This window comes from Adiantum capillus-veneris, chromosome 15 (genome assembly GCF_014529385.1).
Source record: "Adiantum capillus-veneris isolate H3 chromosome 15, ASM1452938v2, whole genome shotgun sequence".
Lineage (NCBI taxonomy): Eukaryota > Viridiplantae > Streptophyta > Polypodiopsida > Polypodiales > Pteridaceae > Adiantum > Adiantum capillus-veneris.
Genome location: NC_140945.1, coordinates 130775599 through 130794477, shown reverse-complemented (window position 1 = coordinate 130794477; position 18879 = coordinate 130775599).

The window sequence follows — 18879 nt, the reverse complement described above, 5'->3', positions numbered from 1 at the left end:
AATTGTCAAGCTAGGCTGGCCAACAATGCAAGTGTGAAGTGCCTAGGGATCATCGAGAATGTAAAAGTTTCTGTATGTAATATAGATGCACGTGTGGACATGTATGTTATGCCAGCCAAGGGGGAGGGCTATCCCATCATCCTAGGGAGGCCTTGGCTCATTGCTGTGAATGCAGATCAAAAATGGGGACGAGGACAATTGATTCTCAAAAAGGGGCAACATGTAGTATACGATTGGCATGAAGGAAAGCAGCTCGACATCAACTATGAGACCACGGCTGATGAAGAAAGTGAAGAGAGTTTTGGCTCAAGCGACGAGGAAGGTTCAACCACTACATCCAATAGCGAAGAAGAATCATCTTTGGAGGTAATGGGAATCATATTCAACACATCAAAAACTCCATCAATAGAGGTTGACCCAACAAAGGAGCAAACAAAGGATGACAAAGGTGACCACAAGCACTTTGAAGACTTTGAGAGGATGCTTGCAAAAGATCTTACCCCTGAGGAGAAGCGGTCCTACATCGATATGCTCAAGAGATATCCCAATTTGTTTATCACTGATTACTCACAAATTAGAGGTGTGGATGTTATAGAGCATGGCATAGAATTAAAACCAGGTACTAAACCTGTGGCTCAAAAGCTAAGGCGCCTAGGAAAAATACAACAAGAGGCACTTTTGACAGAGGTTAACCGACTCCTCAAAGCTGGTTTCATTTACCCTGTGTCTAACTCTGAGTGGGTGTCCCCAATTGTAGTAACCCCTAAAAAGAACGGAAAATGGAGGGTCTGTGTTGACTACAAACCGCTCAATGCTGCAACAAAGAGGGATCATTTTCCTCTTCCTTTCCAAGATGAAATCTTAAACGAAGTAGCCGGCTATGAATGTTACACAGTGTGTGATGGGTATTCAGGGTATTTTCAAATCAGAATAGCAGAAGAAGATCAGTTAAAAACCACTTTCATCATACCTTGGGGTTGCTTTGCCTATAGAGTGATGCCATTTGGGCTCACAAATGCTCCTAGTACCTTTATAAGGTTTACAACTCTTGTCTTTCAGCCCTTCTTTGGAAAGTCAATTAGGGTTTTTATGGATGACTTCTGTATCTATAGTAGCCAAAGACTTCATTGCCAAAAAGTTGAGGAGGGGCTTAGGAGGCTTCATCAATTTGGGGGATAGCTTAACCCTGAGAAGTGTCACATTGCAGAGTCACAAGTGGTATTGCTAGGTCATGTGGTTTCTTTGCAAGGAATTCAAGTGGATCCATCAAAAGTAAATGCTCTCTTGTCACTACAACCACCAACGACAACCAAGGAGCTCATGACTTTCAACCACAAAGTAAGGTACATGTCTCGTTTCATTCACCTTCTAGCGGAAGCTATTGCACCTTTGCACAAGCTAGCAAACAAACCTACATTTGAATGGAGAGAGGAACACGAATTATGCTTTACTGAAGTAAAGGGTATTCTCAACTCTCTTCCAACAATAATGCCACCAAATCCAAAGGATACATATTACATCACGCCAAGTGTAGGAATGGAGGCCATCGGTGTAGTTCTCATGCAAAAAGACCCAAAAACATGCTACATGAGGCCAGTATAGTTTGCAAGCAAAGTCATGACTGCTGCAGAGAAGGGCTACACTGATATGGAGAAGGTGGTATTCACAATTATGTTTGCGGTAAGAAAGTTCCGATCATATCTCTTACCTACACCATTTGTCATTCTCACCATGGAAAACAATTTACCATATGTTGTGCAACACATGAGCCTCTCATCTAGGATAGCCAAGTGGGTTCTAGAACTTCAAGAGTTCGAATACACTTTTCTTGTGGAAGATAGCACAAGGGCAGGTCTTGCAGACATTCTCACATACAAAGTGAGAGAAAGGAAAGAGTCACCAAAGGAAGGAGACAACGCTACACCACAAAATAATGAGGAGGAGTTGGACAATGCACACATTTTGTGCTTTGATGGAGCTTACCGACGACAACACGATCAGGCAGCAGGGGGGGTTCTTATTCTAAGTCCACAAAGGGAAGTTCTTGTTAAGAAAGGTATCACCTTGGAAAATGTTCATTCTAATAATGAGGCTGAGAATGTCACCTTAAAGTTGGGGCTTGAAGAATGCAGAAAACTTGGCATCGAAAGACTTATAATAAGAGGTGATTCCTTACTAGTTATTAGGCAAATCCAAGGGATATGAAAGTGCAAGAATCCTACTCTAATGGAGTGGCTTAGACAGGTGAAGGCTTTGATAAAGAACTTTGAAGCTACACAGGTACAGCATGTTGTGAGAACCCTCAACAAGGAAGCAGATTATCTCGTCAATGAAAAACTTCAGATCATGGTGGGAGGTGTGAAGCTCTACGAACCAAAGTACCAAGGCCAAGAGGAATTGAAGGACATCATATTTTTCCTCCAAACTGGTGAGTGCCCTAAACACTTGGATAAAGTGCAAAGGCATAGATTGGTAAAAAAGGCAACTCCTTACCAACTCATAGGAGATGATCTGTATCATAAAGGGAAAGATTTGGTGCTAAGAAGGGTGCCCTCTGTTCAAGAAATAGAGAGAATCCTCTTTTCATGCCATGATGATGTCTGTGGGGGTCATTTTTCTCATGATATTACAAACAGGAAGATTTTACAAGCAGGGTTTGTTTGGCCAAGTCTACACCGTAATGTCCAGCATTGGTGTAAGTCATGCAAAGGTTGTCAGATTGCTGGAAATCGACGACTCACTTACGAACCTCGAGTTCCAATAATTTCGTATGGTCCTTTTGAGAAGTGGGGTGTGGATGCAATAGGCCCCTTACCTCGCACATCTACCGGGAAGGTCTTCATCATTGTGGGAGTAGATTACATGACACGATGGGCGGAGGCAGCAAGTACAACATGAATTACAGCCGAGGAGGTATCAAAATTTATCTTTGATCACATATGCAGTAGATTCGGCACACCATTAGAGATTTTGTCAGATCGTGGTCCAGGGTTTAGAGCAGAGCTCCTAGATAATCTTTTGGCAAAGTTAAAAGTCAAACATTTGCATTCTACACCTTACTACCCTCAGTGCAATGGGTTGGTTGAAAAGGTGAATGGAATGATATGTAAGATCATTTCTAAGCAGATTGCAGATCGACCAAACGATTGGGATCGTCATTTGACCGCAGCTCTATGGGCATACAGAACATCTTTCAAGGTATCCACTCAATTCACTCCTTTTCATTTGGTATATGGACAGGAGGCACTCCTTCCTATTGAGGTGGAGATTGCAAGCCTACACATTCTCTCACGGGGAGCAAAGAGGCCAAAAGAAGCTTTGCAGGAAAGAATTTTAGATCTTCAACGACTTGAGCTTGATAGAGAAGAGTCCATCGACTATTACATTGCCCAAGCCACAAGCCAAAGAGACAAAATCAACAAGAAACTCAAGGGGAAAGGATTGAAGGAAGGTATGTTGGTTCTTCGCTATGATAACCGACTTGATACTCGACTTGACAAAAAAAATTTGCAAAGATGGGAGGGACCTTTCATGATGAAAACAAAGTTTGGGAATGGTAGTTACAGATTAGCAGATTTATCAAGAAAACTCCACAAGACCAGAGTCAATGGATGGAGATTAAAGCCCTACTTTCAACGTATCAATCCGTTGATAGGAAGTCATCTACCTACATCGTCTAAGCTCCAAATTGGCATGGCTCCCTTCGGCTTGGCAAATGCTCCTTCTATTTTTAAAGCTTTGATGTGCAAAGAAGAACCAACCACTACAAGAGGTTATGTGCTCTTGTGACGCTCTTAGCGACGGAAATACACTGGGTTTTTATAACCCCCGGCGTCGCTATAAGCGTCGCTAAAAGCGTCGCTACGAGAGCGTCGCTATGAGCGTCGCTATAGGCGTCGCTATAGGCGTCGCTATAGACGTCGCTATATAGCGACGCTCATAGCGACGCCTATAGCGACGCTTATAGCGACGCTCTCACAGAAGAGTATAGCGACGCATATAGCGACGCTACAGAGCCATAAATAGCGACGCATATAGCGACGCCTGAGAGAATATTTTTTTGGTGGCAGGGCATTGAATGCCTGCCACCCATCAACCATATTGTACTTGATTCACTTTTTAAAAAAAGTGCAAAGGTAAATAATAGACCCAAAATAGTCACCCACAAGACGCATTGTTTGCAAAATTGACAATTGTACACATCATAGACAAACTGAATTGATTGGCAAATGTAATAATGACAATTGTACAACATCATAGGCATAAAGAATTGACTGGCAAAAGGAATTGCGGTGACAAATGTAATAATATACATGGTTCAAAAAGACGTATAAAATCCGTCTCATGATACATAAGCTATGAGAAACCCTAAACTAATGCTATCTAGATACGGCTAAACTGACGTCGTCTAATCAGACGTCTCATCGCGTCCAAGCGGCGTATCTGTCGGATTCTGCAAAAAAAGAAAATAAGACAGTTTTCAGTAAGTATAAACATATAACGACATTTATAAAACAATACAAAAAATAAAAAAGAGTAAACCCTAATACTAACCATGCCGCTGCGAGAACTGAGAATGTCCATCAGGGCGTTTAAGCCCTTCCTGCCTGCGTACTCGCGCTCGTACGGTGTGGGATCACGTCCTGTCATCGACCACTGTCAAAACATACAAAGATTTCATTATGTTAGAACTAAAAAACTCATAAACCCTAAACTATCGAACATGCATAAAGTGCAATGTGAAAAGACTTACAAAATCGGCCTCAAATGATGCCCATCCACCGCTCCCCAAGTGGTGCGAGCTCCCTGCCTCTACTCGCGCTCTGGCTGCATCCTTTTGTTGCTTCCACTTGTCGGGATTCTCGCGCGCTGCTTTCTTCGCATTCTTCCAATCTTCTTTGGCCAGCCAATCTGGCCTATTCCACCCATTCTTGATTGCTTTTTGCACTTCGGAACGCTTGTGTTTGCAGTATTCGCGCATTCGAATCTTCATCAGGTCTTCATTGAAGCGCTGATCCCGTGTTGGAACGGGAAACTCATCATGAAGTATGCTGATGACTCTGTTTTTTAAATCACTTGGTACTTCACTCCATTTGTTTAGTATATAGTGTCTAAACAGCTGAGAGCAAAGACCACGCATGCGCGAGATCACCTTCTTGCCGTCATCATCCATGATGATGCCGCCGCTGATGTCGACGGAGTAAGGCAAGCCCTCTGGCCGGTGACGCGTGAACCTGGGTGTCCCGGCAGGGGTCTCTAGCGGCGTGTCGATGGGGGTACGGACGTCAGGTGTCTCCACCGGCGTCTGGGCCCCGAAGCGAGGAGTGTCGAGTGGGGTGGCTCCTGGCGGAGTAGGTAGAGGTGTGTAGCTTCTAGGAACAGTCAGCCGTGCAAAACCTGGCGTAGACGGCGATGCTGTGGCTGGTGTGGGGGCGGGCAAAGAAGGGGAGGGTAAAGAGCCTCGTCGAACACGAGGCGGTGTGGAGGCATCGGTGGCAGAATCCCCACAACAACCGCCACCGCCACCACTAGAGCGCCGGTGTCTAGAAGAGTGTGACGCTCGTCTCGTCGACGCCGAAGCTTCGGAGCGCGCCGAATGCTCCGAAAGAGAGGGAGATGCGGATGGTGTAGGAACGCGCGATGATGCGCCAGAGCGATGACGCTCCACGTACCACTGTCTCTGCTGCGGTGACAAAGAAGAAAGAAACTCCTCATCATCCATACCTGCATTAAACACACGAATATTTAAACTTAATATTGAATGAATAGAGTAGACAATGACGCAAAGACCATTAAATACAATGACGTAATGACGCATATAAATACAATGACGCAATGAATCGAGTGGTAGAAGAGGCAAGTCGAAAACTCAGAATTTTCAATCAAAAGATGTGAGCGCGAGTAGAAAAGAGCGTTACACACCATGGAAGCTACTTAGAGAGCTAGAGCTTTTACAGCACGGAGCAAAATTGTTCAAATACAATATTTGTGGCTTTAAGAGATCTCTCTCTCATCCTCGCATAACTCAGCATAACTTCCTATATCTATATAGAGCTCTCCGTTTAAACACATATCCTCTGTTTCATTTTGTAGCTCCTCTGCATGCACCCCATATAGAGTAGTAGCATCTTGATGCTCGTCTGGCACCACCGCAGCGGCTTCTGATTGAGCATCTTCTCTGATCTCCTCCATTGATGTCGTTGTGATTGGCACATGGTAGCCTTCATACGTCCTTGCACTACGAGGGGCTAACTCTATGACGTACCACCAGTTTGATGTAGACTTTGTAGGATGAAATACTACCTGCCAGAGCCACATAACTTACATGAGAGCTTTCAAGCACATAACTTGTAAAAGGGGGATGTTAACTATTTATATACTTACTTGTTCACAATGCTCGGGTAGTACGAAAGTGTCTCTTAGGTCAGTCCATTTCTTAGTAGAATCCACCTCAAGAAAACCAGACTCTCCTCTACGCACAGTAGCGTTTCGACCCTCCATGATTATCTTGAACCATTGCACGTCGAACAAGTCGACAAAAAATCCTCTGTAATCGATCCTCAAAATCTCTTGCAGCGTGCCGAAGTAAGTGAGTTCCGCCACCACGGGATCTGCATCAGAGGAACGTCGTCGACTAGACTGTTCAAATTTTGCCATGATTCCACAATCTTGAGTAAAACGCTTTTTGTCGATTCGTTCCACCCTAAAATGTCGACCTTTACACCATGCTGCTGTGTATGACTTATACTACAACGAACAAAGATTATGAGTGGCCGTTCAAACGTTTATAAATAAAGTCACTTGCTAGTCGTACATTGCAAACTTACCTTGGTCGCGCAACCCCGAGAGTACTCCCACTCTTCTTCAGTCACTTCGTCACCGCATTGTTGTGCGCTTTTCAATTGGTTGTGCAACCATCTTAAGCTCATGAAGGTTGGTAGGCTCTCCAGAACCGCTGTATAGTGCATCGGTGGTCGTCTTCCCCGTCTCCACTCGATTCGTGCCCTTTGTCGCTCTTGCTTTGCATCCTCATATTGTGAAATCCACTTTTGCATCACTGGATTGTGAAGCATGCAAAATCGGTTGATTTTAGCCTCTAGATCTTCCGTCATCTTCTTCTCAACACCGAGATTGCACATGACAATCCCAGATATGCGCTCATCATCTATGGTTCGCCATAGCGTGTCCCGGGATTTATCAAATCCGTCTAGCCACTCTCCAATGTACACTAGGGACTCTGATACCAACCAACCTTCTGCCATGCTACCCTCCGGACGTGCCTTTTGACGCACATATCCCTTAAGCGTTTTCATGAAACGCTCTAAGAAGAACATCCATCTGGAATGAACTGTGCCAGCTATTTCCACCTCATCAACTATGTGAATAAGAAGATGCACCTGAATGGTTAGCATTGTAGTAGGAAAATGTTTCTCAAACATGCACACAAGCTCCGCAGCATTTAGTTTGGCGAATGGTATGGAGTCTACGTCGATCTCCTTTTGTGAGATCCATTGCACCAGCTTTGCAAGTTTGTAGATTGTGTTACGGATGTCGAGAGACAAACATCCCTCAATGGCAACCGGTAAAATAAACTGTAAAGTATGTGCAGCAATGATATTAAAGTCCACATTTTATGCAATGATATTAAAGTCCACTATGAACGTACCTGACACATTTTATGCCAATCGTGTGACTTCAAACCGGTAAGCTTTCCTTCTTTAGTAAAACACGTTCGGAGCGAGTGCATTACGCCAGTGGGGGTCCGCAAAGATCGAATGGCCTCTTTTACTTTGCGTTCTTGGGCTCCTGTGAAAATCCATGGTGCTTTAGGAAGTTTTATCGATCCATCAGACGCTGTTTGCGGCCAATATTGCTCCATACGATCCACATTTCTAAGGTCAACTCTGGCTCCCAAAGTATCTTTCTTGCCGGTCAAATGGTCCCATAGTAGATTACCCACATTCTTGAATATGTGCATTGGATCGAGCAAGTGATTGATCACGAGTCGAGGCCAGTATGGTAACTCGTACCATAGAGATAGTCTCTTCATCCCTGGAGGCAATCCGTCATCGCACATCTCCTTCTGCTCTAACCATGCTTGTGCAGACATCCTTGGTGGCTCTCTTCCCAAAAAGCCGTCGCGTAACACATGATTCTCCGGAAGATACGCTTGATGACCTTCGTAGATTTGCTTCTTCAGTGAGGGTGCCCTACGTGCATTCAGTCTAGGTCCACATGTGACACATGCTCTGTATCCGCTTGTTTGAAGCCCTGCATGTATACACATGATAATAGATCAACTATGGGGAAAAACCAGATTTACAGTGTCTGAGAGAGGAGTGTCAATAGATCACCTGAGCATTCTGTTAGCCCGGGATAGTCATGCATGGTCCACATTAGAATACCTCTGATCAAAGCATTCCGTCGTCCTGTGTGTCGGCTCATATCCACCACCTCTATGCCAATCCACAATTGTTGTAGCTCTTCCAATAGTGGACGAAGATACACATCCATATTCCCCACTTTATATCGCCCTGGCACAATCAAGCTTAGCCATAGGTGCCCCTTCTTCGTAGTCAACCACGGGGGAATGTTGTAGTTGACGATGACAACGGGCCATACACTGTAAGATGTTGATCTTTGACCAAATGGATTTACGCCATCCATAGCCAGGCCTAAGCGCAAATTTCGAGCTTCCCTGGCAAAATCCGACCATGTTCCATCTATATGTTTCCAGGCTGCGCAATCTGCAGGAATTCGTAGCACACCATCCGAAGATTTATTCTCCTCATGCCATGATGCTAGGGCGGCCATGGACTTACATTCGAAGAAATGCTTGATGCGAGGAAGCAAAGGAAAATGTCGCAAAACCTTTTGTGGAATTTTTGTCCCGTGGAGATCTACTCGATATCTTTCGGAATCACATTTCGGACACTTCTCCATGTCTGTGTATTCCCCTCTGAAAAGAATGCAGTCATTAGGACAAGCGTGGATAGAATTGTAATCCATCCCCAAGTTTCGCAAAATCTTTCTTGCTTCATCTCGGGAATCTGGCATCACATTGTCAGCTGGTAGAATGTGCTCTTTCAGCAATCTACACAACATAAAAATATGATACAGTCGTGTAAAAATCTATCAGATCATTATACACCATGAGTTCTATTAAAGTAAACTAATTGTAATAGATCACCTGAAAAGCGCTGTGACGCTAGTGTCACTCCATCCAAACTTTGCCTGCATGTTGAGAAGAACCAGGAGTGCTTTCAATCTAGACATACGTGCTCCATTATACAATGATGTATCGGCTTCACTTTTCATATCATCATAGATAAGCCTTTCTGAATCCATGATCGTCTCGATCATTTCATCAATCTCGGGCTCAAACATTGCCTCGTTGGGAATGTGCTCTGCATGATCATCCCCCGAGCTGTCAGAGGCTACATCTTGTGGCCTCACATATGCTGCTTGACCAAAGCGCCTGCGAATACGTCTATTGGGTTGCAAGATTGCTGCTTGTTGGCCAGCGTCAGAGTCCGACGAGTTATAATTGGCAACAACTCGATCTATAATAGATGGATCGAACTCGCCAAATTCACGAACGTGCTGCAAAGAAACACGTCTTGTCCGTCGCACAGCATGCTTGCATTGATTACAAGGACATAAGACCCTCGTTGAGAGATAGGTGTTTCGGTTGGACGGTCCCACATCCTCGTCGCTACTCATAATGAGGATAAAAAACTTATAACCTAGACAACAAATTTAATATTCTATTGGCATTCTTCGTCTTATCTCTCTCTCTCTCTCTCTCTCTCTCTCTCTCTCTCTCTCTCTCTCTCTCTCTTTACCTCACATTCTCTAGTCATGTCCAATCCCCGCACACCTCGGTCTAGAGGTGCACGGAGATCAGAACCACCGGGTTATAATCTCGTCTTTATTGGTCAATACCTATATTTGTGGGTACAAGAAATCTAGACACCCACGTCTACATGATACTGCATGTAGTGGACAAAATCCCTTTGCCTCTTCTCTAGCTGTAGCACTTCACTTCATCTTAACATCTTTTCACAGTAGATCTTTTCACTGTTCGTCTAACTCTAAACCCTAAACCGTAAGTAATTCTTGCGTGGACTCGATCTAACGTAAATAAGCGTAAATCTAAATAAACGTAAATCTAACTAAAAATAAAGCTAAATCTAATTTAACGTAAGTCTAATGACTAGAGGTTGTCTAGATGGTCATTGTGTCGGGGATGTAGTGACTCTTGCCGCCCTGAAGATCCACCTTCTTCCCTATCTTCTGAAGATATTTCACCAGTACTTTTGGATCGACGGAGCCCACTATGAGAGAAGGCAGCAATACCCTATATTCCATTGAGGGCTTTCTTCACCCGCTTCATGCAGGCATCGCAGTCTATGGAGACCCGCATCTAATCTAATATAACATAAATCTAAATCTAGCTTAAATAAATGTAAATCTAGTTAAAAATAAACCTAAATCTAATTTAATGTAAGTCTACATATAACCTAATCTTTAACGTCTTTTAAAATAGTTTCCTACGACGTTATAACTCTCTTCTTCCTGTGTGTGTGCGCGTGTGTGGATGTGTGTGCCAATAAAAAGAGATAAATGGTATAACCTTTCTATCACCCATGCCAAGTATGATAGATTGATTATGCCATTTCTCTCTTGAATAATAGGTCTTCAGTTCAACTCTTCGTCGGCTAGATCTTTAGGTCTTTTAATTTTAATTAGTTTCTTACGACGCTCCCTTAGTTTCTCTTTCTTTCTCTTTCAATGTGTGTGCGTTTTTTTGGATCGTATGCATGTTTTCTTTCTCTTTTCCTCTCTCAATGTGTGCGTTTTTTGTTTATGCATGTTCTCTCTCTCTTTTCCTCTCTCAATGCATGCGTTTTTTGTTTATGCATGCTCTCTCTCTTTTTCTCTCTCAATGTGTGTGTGCATTCTTTGTTTATGTATGTGTGTGCGTTTTTGCACTCTCTCTCTCTCTCTCTCTCTCTCTCTCTCTCTCTCTCTCTCTCTCTCTCTCAAAAACACTATATGTGTGTGTGTATGTGTGTGTGTGTGAGAGAGAGAGCGAGGGAGAGAGAAAGAAAGGAAGGGAACATGAGAATGAGGAGAGGGAAGGAGCATACCTGTCTCTCCTTCCTCTCCTCGTGCGTGTGTGTGTGTGTGTGTGTGTGTGTGTGTGTGTAAAAGAAAAAGAGAGAGAGAGAGAGAGAGAGTGAGGGAGAGCGTTACCTGCTCTTTGCTTGAGGGCGCCGAAAAACTCAGATCTGAGATCTGAGTTTTTGGGCGCGCTCGGTTATTTTTTTTACCCCAGCTGGCGTCGCTATGAGCGTCGCTATAAGCGTTGCTATGAGCGTCGCAAATTTACAAAGAAATTTGCGACGCTCATAGCGACGCTCATAGCGACGCCGGGAATTTTTTTTTTGAGCGTCGCTGTGTGAGCGTCGCTAATGTGAAGAGCCTCTTGTAGTGAACCTTGGAATCTCAACACACCCAAGGCAACCCTCCCATCTCCGATTTATGGGATTGAGGTAATGAAAAGCAGATCTAATGGAGTAAAAGAGTGTATATCACTCCTCCTTTTTTTAGAAAAAAAGAAAAAGAAAAAGAAAAAAAAGAAGAAAAAAAAGAAGAAAAAAAAAGAAAAAGAAAAAGAAAAAAAAGAAGAAAGAAAAAACTCTTTTGTTTCATCTAGGAGCATGAATGATCCTAGATGAAGGGGGAGGGCTAATATGAGTAGCGTTAAATGGTAACCTTGCATTTGCACTACATTTCTACTTAAATGTATATATTTTTTATCAAAGTTTTAACCTAGTGTTCATTCTCTCTTTCCGTAATAGCCTTTTTCCATACAAACACCTTACCCTTCTCAGATCTTTATGCATTTACATCATATTTCTCTCTTCATGTTGATCTTTATGCATTTACATCATATTTCTCTCTTCATGTTAAATGTAAATAGTAAACTTAATTCTACTCTCCTAGTTTTTTTACTGCACATTCTTTTAACTAATTACCTTTACTAATTTAAATAGCTATCTACATCCCATAATTTGTAAATAAATAATTTATGGGCACTTATCTTACCCATCTTCTCTCAAGGGTAGGGTTAACCTTGTAGGCCTTCCCTTCCCCACCACTATGTGACCCAAGTCTTGGATCATTTACTTGTGTTGGTCAACAAATCTTAAATATAATGTATATCCCCAATAAATCAAACTTTATTGGAGCCTACCTCATTTGTTTAAGGTGGATTCTCTTTTGAAAAAGCATGCTACACCTTGGATGCATGCTAAAGGGGCCCCTACAAGGAGACTTGGTTCAAAAGGTGTTTTGGATGCATCTTGAACGCTTTAGCTCGTGGGTATACTTGAGGAACACTCCAAAATCATCTTAAACACTTTGAGAAGGTCAACTTTGCCTTTTACAGCACCCAATTCTGAGTTACAGGCTGAAAGTTATGGTGAAAACAAAGTGCTGCGGACACTGTTATTGCAGGTCAAAGTTACAATCAGGTAAACCACAAAGGTGAAAAGTTTTCTTGACTTCTCCAACATTCTAAAATACCAATGGGGAGTTAAAAACCACTTGCATGTGGAGGGGTCGGCTCAAGATGCTTCCAAAGACACAACAAACAGGATGGGGACACTCTGCAGGAGCCACTGGAGGGACATCATGGTGGGGCCCACATACATTATCAACCCTTATGGAGCCTCCACGACCTAAAAGGATATTTTTAATGAAAAAATAAGTCCCTTATTTGCATAATTGAAGGAATGGTCAAAAGGGAACCTAACACCACTTCCCTTTAAAAATTGACAACATAAACATAGTACTTAATTAACTTGCATGAACAATATTTTTGCAAGAGAAAGAGTATAAGAGAACATGACAATAGTTGAGGACCGGATTTACTTGGAGCCAGGTCCCCCCTCCAAAAGTCGTTTGTATTATAGATTCTCCCATCAAGAGAAACTTGATACAATATAATCTTTGTGTTCCTAGTGACCTAGAGTGATGCAATGAAGATGGAAAGCTTCATGCATCACAAGCATAAAAAAAACTTTTCAAAAATCATTAACTATCCCAAGCCTTAGTCCCAAGGCCTCTTGAACACCTTCGAAGGTGGAGAGATCTAGCGGGGAATGAGGGTAGGAAAGAGGAAGAAGAATCATCCATATGAGAAAGAAATAGTTCCTCCCTTATCATCACTCTTCTTGCTTAGCATAGCATAATATCATAGTAATGAAAATGAAGAATATGGCAAGCATAAGCATTGAAGCATGGCTCTTGGTTGGATTTGCATTCCATAGCCAAGAGTGTTGGTGTAGGCTCTCCACTTCTCAACAAGCTTGGAGAAGGAGATGGATCTCTTGCACTTTGCACTCCACACAATGAGAGAACGTGTGCATGTGTGTGGAAAAGTATACCCTCCCCTCATGCTTGGTCCACACCTCTCTCTCTCTCTCTCTCTCTCTCTCTCTCTCTCTCTCTCTCTCTCTCTCTCTCTCTCTTAATATTTAATTATATCATTTGGGACATGTGTCCTCATTTTTCTCTTTGATAGAAAGAACTTAATTATTTATTTTTATGTATCTAAATTCTCATTGGACCCCTTTAAAGCTTATCCAATAGGATTCAAGCACATCTTGAAGGCCACATGTGGAGAATTTTGCTATGTGTTTTTTATGCTTCTTAAGTCATTTGGTTTGAATTGAACACTTCAAGCACTTAGTCAATCAAACATGGAAATCGTTTATGTCTCTTGAGAGATTATCTTTGAATTAAACACTTCAAGAACCTTAGTCATTTTAATCATAAAAATCACCTCAAGCTTTGGGCAAGGTTCCCACAAACACTTTAAGAACTTTAGTTAGCAAGCCGACAAGCACCTCATGCTTGAGTAGGATTCCCACCTCAAGGTCAGCCATAGCTTGCCTAAGGTCAAAGGACTTTTTAACACTAACTTTTGGAGGTCTTTTAATGAAGCTAACCCTAGGGTCTTTAAGCTCCATTAGGTAGAGTTGCTCTTTAACAGACCATCTCTCATTTGGACCTTTAACCTTGGCCCTGTGTTGAGACAAATCCATAAGCACGTGTCTATATTATAACCCTTGTTCCTGTTTATTCTCCCACACTAAATAATTAGTTTAACATGAGAAAATCATTTGGGCTGGTTAGATATTAGATTTTATGACATCAAACACCACTCAAATGATGGGATGATGCATGTCCCTGTCAATTCACCAACATGGAGACACATAGAGACTCATTGGCCCGAGTTGTAGCTAAAGACTTGACACTTGAGGCTTGGGTTGGCAAGTGACGATGTCAATACCTTTGGCACCAAGTCTACATTATGGAGCACTTGATCATCCAGTACAATATTCCACCATTAGAAGACACCTATATAGCTTACAATGGCAAATCGAGCAACCATTTGAGAAGTGCACTACAATACTGATCCACCCCTATCTACTCCACCAAAAGGTACTCCATATTTTTAAGGCTTCCACATTGGAAGAACTTAAGAATACACCATCTCTTGCATCCCATGCATATATGCAAGAATGTTTCTCACACCCTATGAGACCACATTACATGAAAAAGGGACTCTTTGGGGGCTAGAGGAAATTTGAGGGCCTTGAAACGTCTCCCCACATACGCCACTCTATGTCGAGCCCAAAATGGTAAGAGTGTGTTTGCTAAAGCCCCATAAATTCTAACCAAAGATGAGCTAGATCAAGTGAAGGGTTCCATTGCATCTATCTGCACACCCATGAGGTACATGAGGTCACTAAAGGGAGCTTTCACAAAGGCAAAGAAAGGTGGAAGTGCTCAATTGTATGGGTTGAATTCCCATGATTGGAACAAGATATTATAGGTAATCCTTTATTTTCTCTCTATCCTCTCCCTCATTTTGTTTAGATATTGAATTTTGTACAAGACTAAAATCATATGGTATTTTAATCTTTTGACATTGTAGTTCGTTTTTCTGGTGAGTATGTGTATATGCCGAGATAAGAAAGTGATGGAAGCCATTTTCAAACTCGGGAAGTTCGTAAGGTACCTCAAATCTCTATTCAACTAAATTTTTCTATATACACTATATCTTCTAGTGTGTTATCTTAGTGTACTTTTGTGTGCTATCTTGTAGATTTGTGAGCTCCAAAGAAACCAAAATACATGCCATCCCTGTTGCTCAGTCGCTTGCTGTAGAAATTGTGTGTGCCATTGATAATGCATTTCTTGATTCATTTTCTTAGTCAAGTCCACCTCTTGGTTAATGTGGTTGAGGAGATTGTTATATATGGAGTAGTGCATGCACAATGGATGTTCGTTTTAGAGAGGTTTTTGAAGACTCTCAAAGATTATGTGTGACTATGGGCCCCCAACAAGAGGCATGCATGGTTGAAGGATGGATCGTGTAAGAGGCATTTGTTGACATTTGAGAGTATTTGGCACAAGTTGATCCCTCAATGCCTCGCGCGTGGTCAGATGAGGAGGATGTAAGGATGAATTCACACTTGCCAAGTGGAAAGGAGAATTTATTTAGCATGTATATATGCCAAGTCCTCAACAAATTTTGCATCCTCAATGAAAAGGTTATGACCAAGTGGGTGGAATAAAAAATTCAAGGCAAGAGAGGGAAGCATGGAAGCAAGGTCACGGAGGTAGAAGGGAACCCCACGTTCCTCGACACCTTGCATGTTTCCCATGTCTCATTAGTGCCGAGTGGATGAGAGAACGACCAAAGCAAAGGTAGGCAAAGAGGACACCGCCAAAAATGAATGGGAGTATGCACAAGGTTGCATGCCAAGGTATAGTACTCATATACTTAAACCATAATGCATAGTTTTTTTTTTTTATCTTTGTATTGTAAATTTTTTTCTATTATAGTGCCCTTTTTATAACTCTATGTGGTGAAAGGGTCGACACTTTCGTACATGCCACATTGACAACCATAGAACCACCATGGATTGTGCCATGGGTTTATTAATTTAAATCAAGCTACTTGTAGAGATCTTTTGGAAGATGAGTTATAAACATTTTTACATTTATTTTATGAAAAGTATTGTCTTGTCGTCCATTCATTGCTTTCTCTCACTCTCTCTCTCACTCTATAATTTTTTCAAGCATGATAGTTTATATTAATCAAGTAGATGTGATTAATCTAATAATAAAATAACTTTCATTTTTTGGTACAGAAAAATAACAAATACATGCTTTGTAACTATTTTTTTAGAAACATAGAATGAAATACTCAAATTTTTATATTTTGGCTCTAAATCATTGTGCGCAACAATGCTAAAGGCAATAACAACGGTTATAACGTCTCTCCCTTTCTAACATCCACCTTCACACATTTTCTTCTGTTATTGTTCTAAAGAGTTATGAGTGCTAGTAGTGTTCTTGTTGTGCAAATGTGAGTGCTTCCACTATTGAAAATTTCTTTGAAGAAGCACTCATTTATTGTGTTGTACCTTGCTTAACACCCCCACATAGTAAGAGTGTTCGATGCTCGTCGCCACCACTATGTAAAGCCTTTCAAAAATAAGCAACAAATGCATGAATATAGTCTCTCAGCTAAATGCATGCAAGGTATTTGGGAGAAGAGTGCTAGCCTCTTCTATTTTGTACATGATGCATATATTACTTGCGGCCCAACATTTTTTGACAGAGTGGTTGTATGCCTTGTGCAACCTAGTTTATCCAAATAACCGTTGTTTTATGTTTTAACATCAACTTTCCCCATTTTTGAAATTTGAAATCATTATGTTTTTAAAAAAATTAACAAGTAAAATATAGGAAATATTCAAATTTGAATGATTTAGAACCAAAGCGACGGTCAATAATAACCGTGATAATCTTTACGAGAATAACTTCAATAATATAAGTAGTAATTAAGGCGATAATTTCCCTGGTAATATTTAAACTACAACAAAATGTTCTCTTGTCCCCCCCTCTCTTCTTTGGCTTGCCCATTTCTCTCTCTCTCTCTACAAACTGCGATAAAACACCGCAGTAAACATTTTCAAATTTTCATAGTGTATGTTGGCTTTAGACCCCTCTAGTTTGATTAATGGTAGGTTCTATTATTTTTCAAAGGTAGAATCTGGGAATGATATCCATTCCAAGCATAATAAGAATTCCGTTTTGTATATCCTATGATGGATGTGCCTAATTTAGACATGTCATATAGAGGCTTGGATTCCATGTGTATTAAAGAAGGCCTCATGTATAGCAACAAACATTCTTGGGAGAGTGGACTAGCCATGAGCTTCCAGCTTCTACTTTGAAAGCTTGTAATATATTGATGTAATAGAGTTGTTTGGAGGTTCTTGATCTTTCCTTTCTCTTGTTAACACTTAGAGTCTTAAGCTAACCTTCATTAATGTTTCCTTATATCTATATATCTATATATATATATATAGTGTTTGTACTTGCATTAAGGAGCATTAATAAAGTGACTTTGTTCTCCCTTGGAGTCACAATTACTCTCTTATCAAACCCACACTTCAAGCACCACTTGTGTGCGGCGATAGCTTGCAACAAGAGCTTTCATTCAAGCCCTCAACCTTTGCATTTGGTAAGTTTTAGCACCATCTATTGATCTCGCAAGTTTCACCTTTTGCTCTCTGGTTTCTGTTGGAGAAGCTTGAGAGTATCCATCCTTTTTTTTATGTGTGTGGCTTTTGAAAGCATTAAGTGCTTCAACACGTTTTTTGGTGCTCAAGGATATTTTCATTAGGGAAATATTGGACTCTCAAATGGGCCCTATAAGGACTTTTGACTTTTTACCTCTTGTCCAAAACAGGCTCACGGTATTAAAAAAATGTACAAATAAAATCAAAACTTGTCGGACCTTTTGGATTCAGAATGTGCTCATCGAAATCTATCCTTTGATATATAGCATGCCATTAGATTCCTTATATTCTAGAAGATTCCATTTTTTTATGTGACAACTCCGTCTTATAAATGGAATCTCTCCCCACATTTCAATTTCAATTGGAAGGCATTAACTTCTACAAATCAACTCCAAATTTGTCCGAGTTTGGGGATTTAGAACCTATGTTCTAAGATCTTTCCAATGATATGCTAGTTGATATGGTTTTGACGAAGCGTTTATGTACTTCACCGGGTTGCTCACTTTGGACAAGAGAGGCAAAGTCAAACCTCCTTATAAGACCTCTTTGAGAGTCCAAATTTTTCCTAATACAGTAAAGCAAGCCGTGTGGGTACCCCAGATTCAGCACTTAGTGCCACAAGTGATCCATCTAAAGTATTTTTTGTGGGATTTATAAATATCCATTAAGCATGGAAATGATAAGTGGTTAGAGAACCCATATAATAGGATGTCTTTCTCAAAAGACTAGATAGTTGCCATAAGTGAAAGGTGCCAAGGAAAAAATCCTTCTCTTGGAGCCTTTTGTTGACTTCGTTGACCATGAAGTTCTTACAAGAAAATGATGGGTTATTTGGAGCTTTGTCCACAAAAGTGAGAGCATTGTGTTAGGTGGAAGCAAGAGAGCACTTGTGTCAGGTAGAACCTTAACAAAGCTATTCTTTGGGAGACTGATCTCACAACAAGACTAAAATATTTGGTTTATGTAATTTATACTTAAGTTAGTTAGGCAAAGGTATAATGGCTTTCTCACTTACCATGAGCTCTACACAATCCTAAAGTTTTACGATAGTCAAATGTAAGCACAACGGGGCAACTGGGATGTGATTCAAACCGTTAGCAAGAAGAGCTTCTTAAACTTCATGGCCTCATAACTAACAACCAAAAATAATACATGTTGTATATCATGATTGAAACCAATAAAACTAGGAGAACATGTACACGAG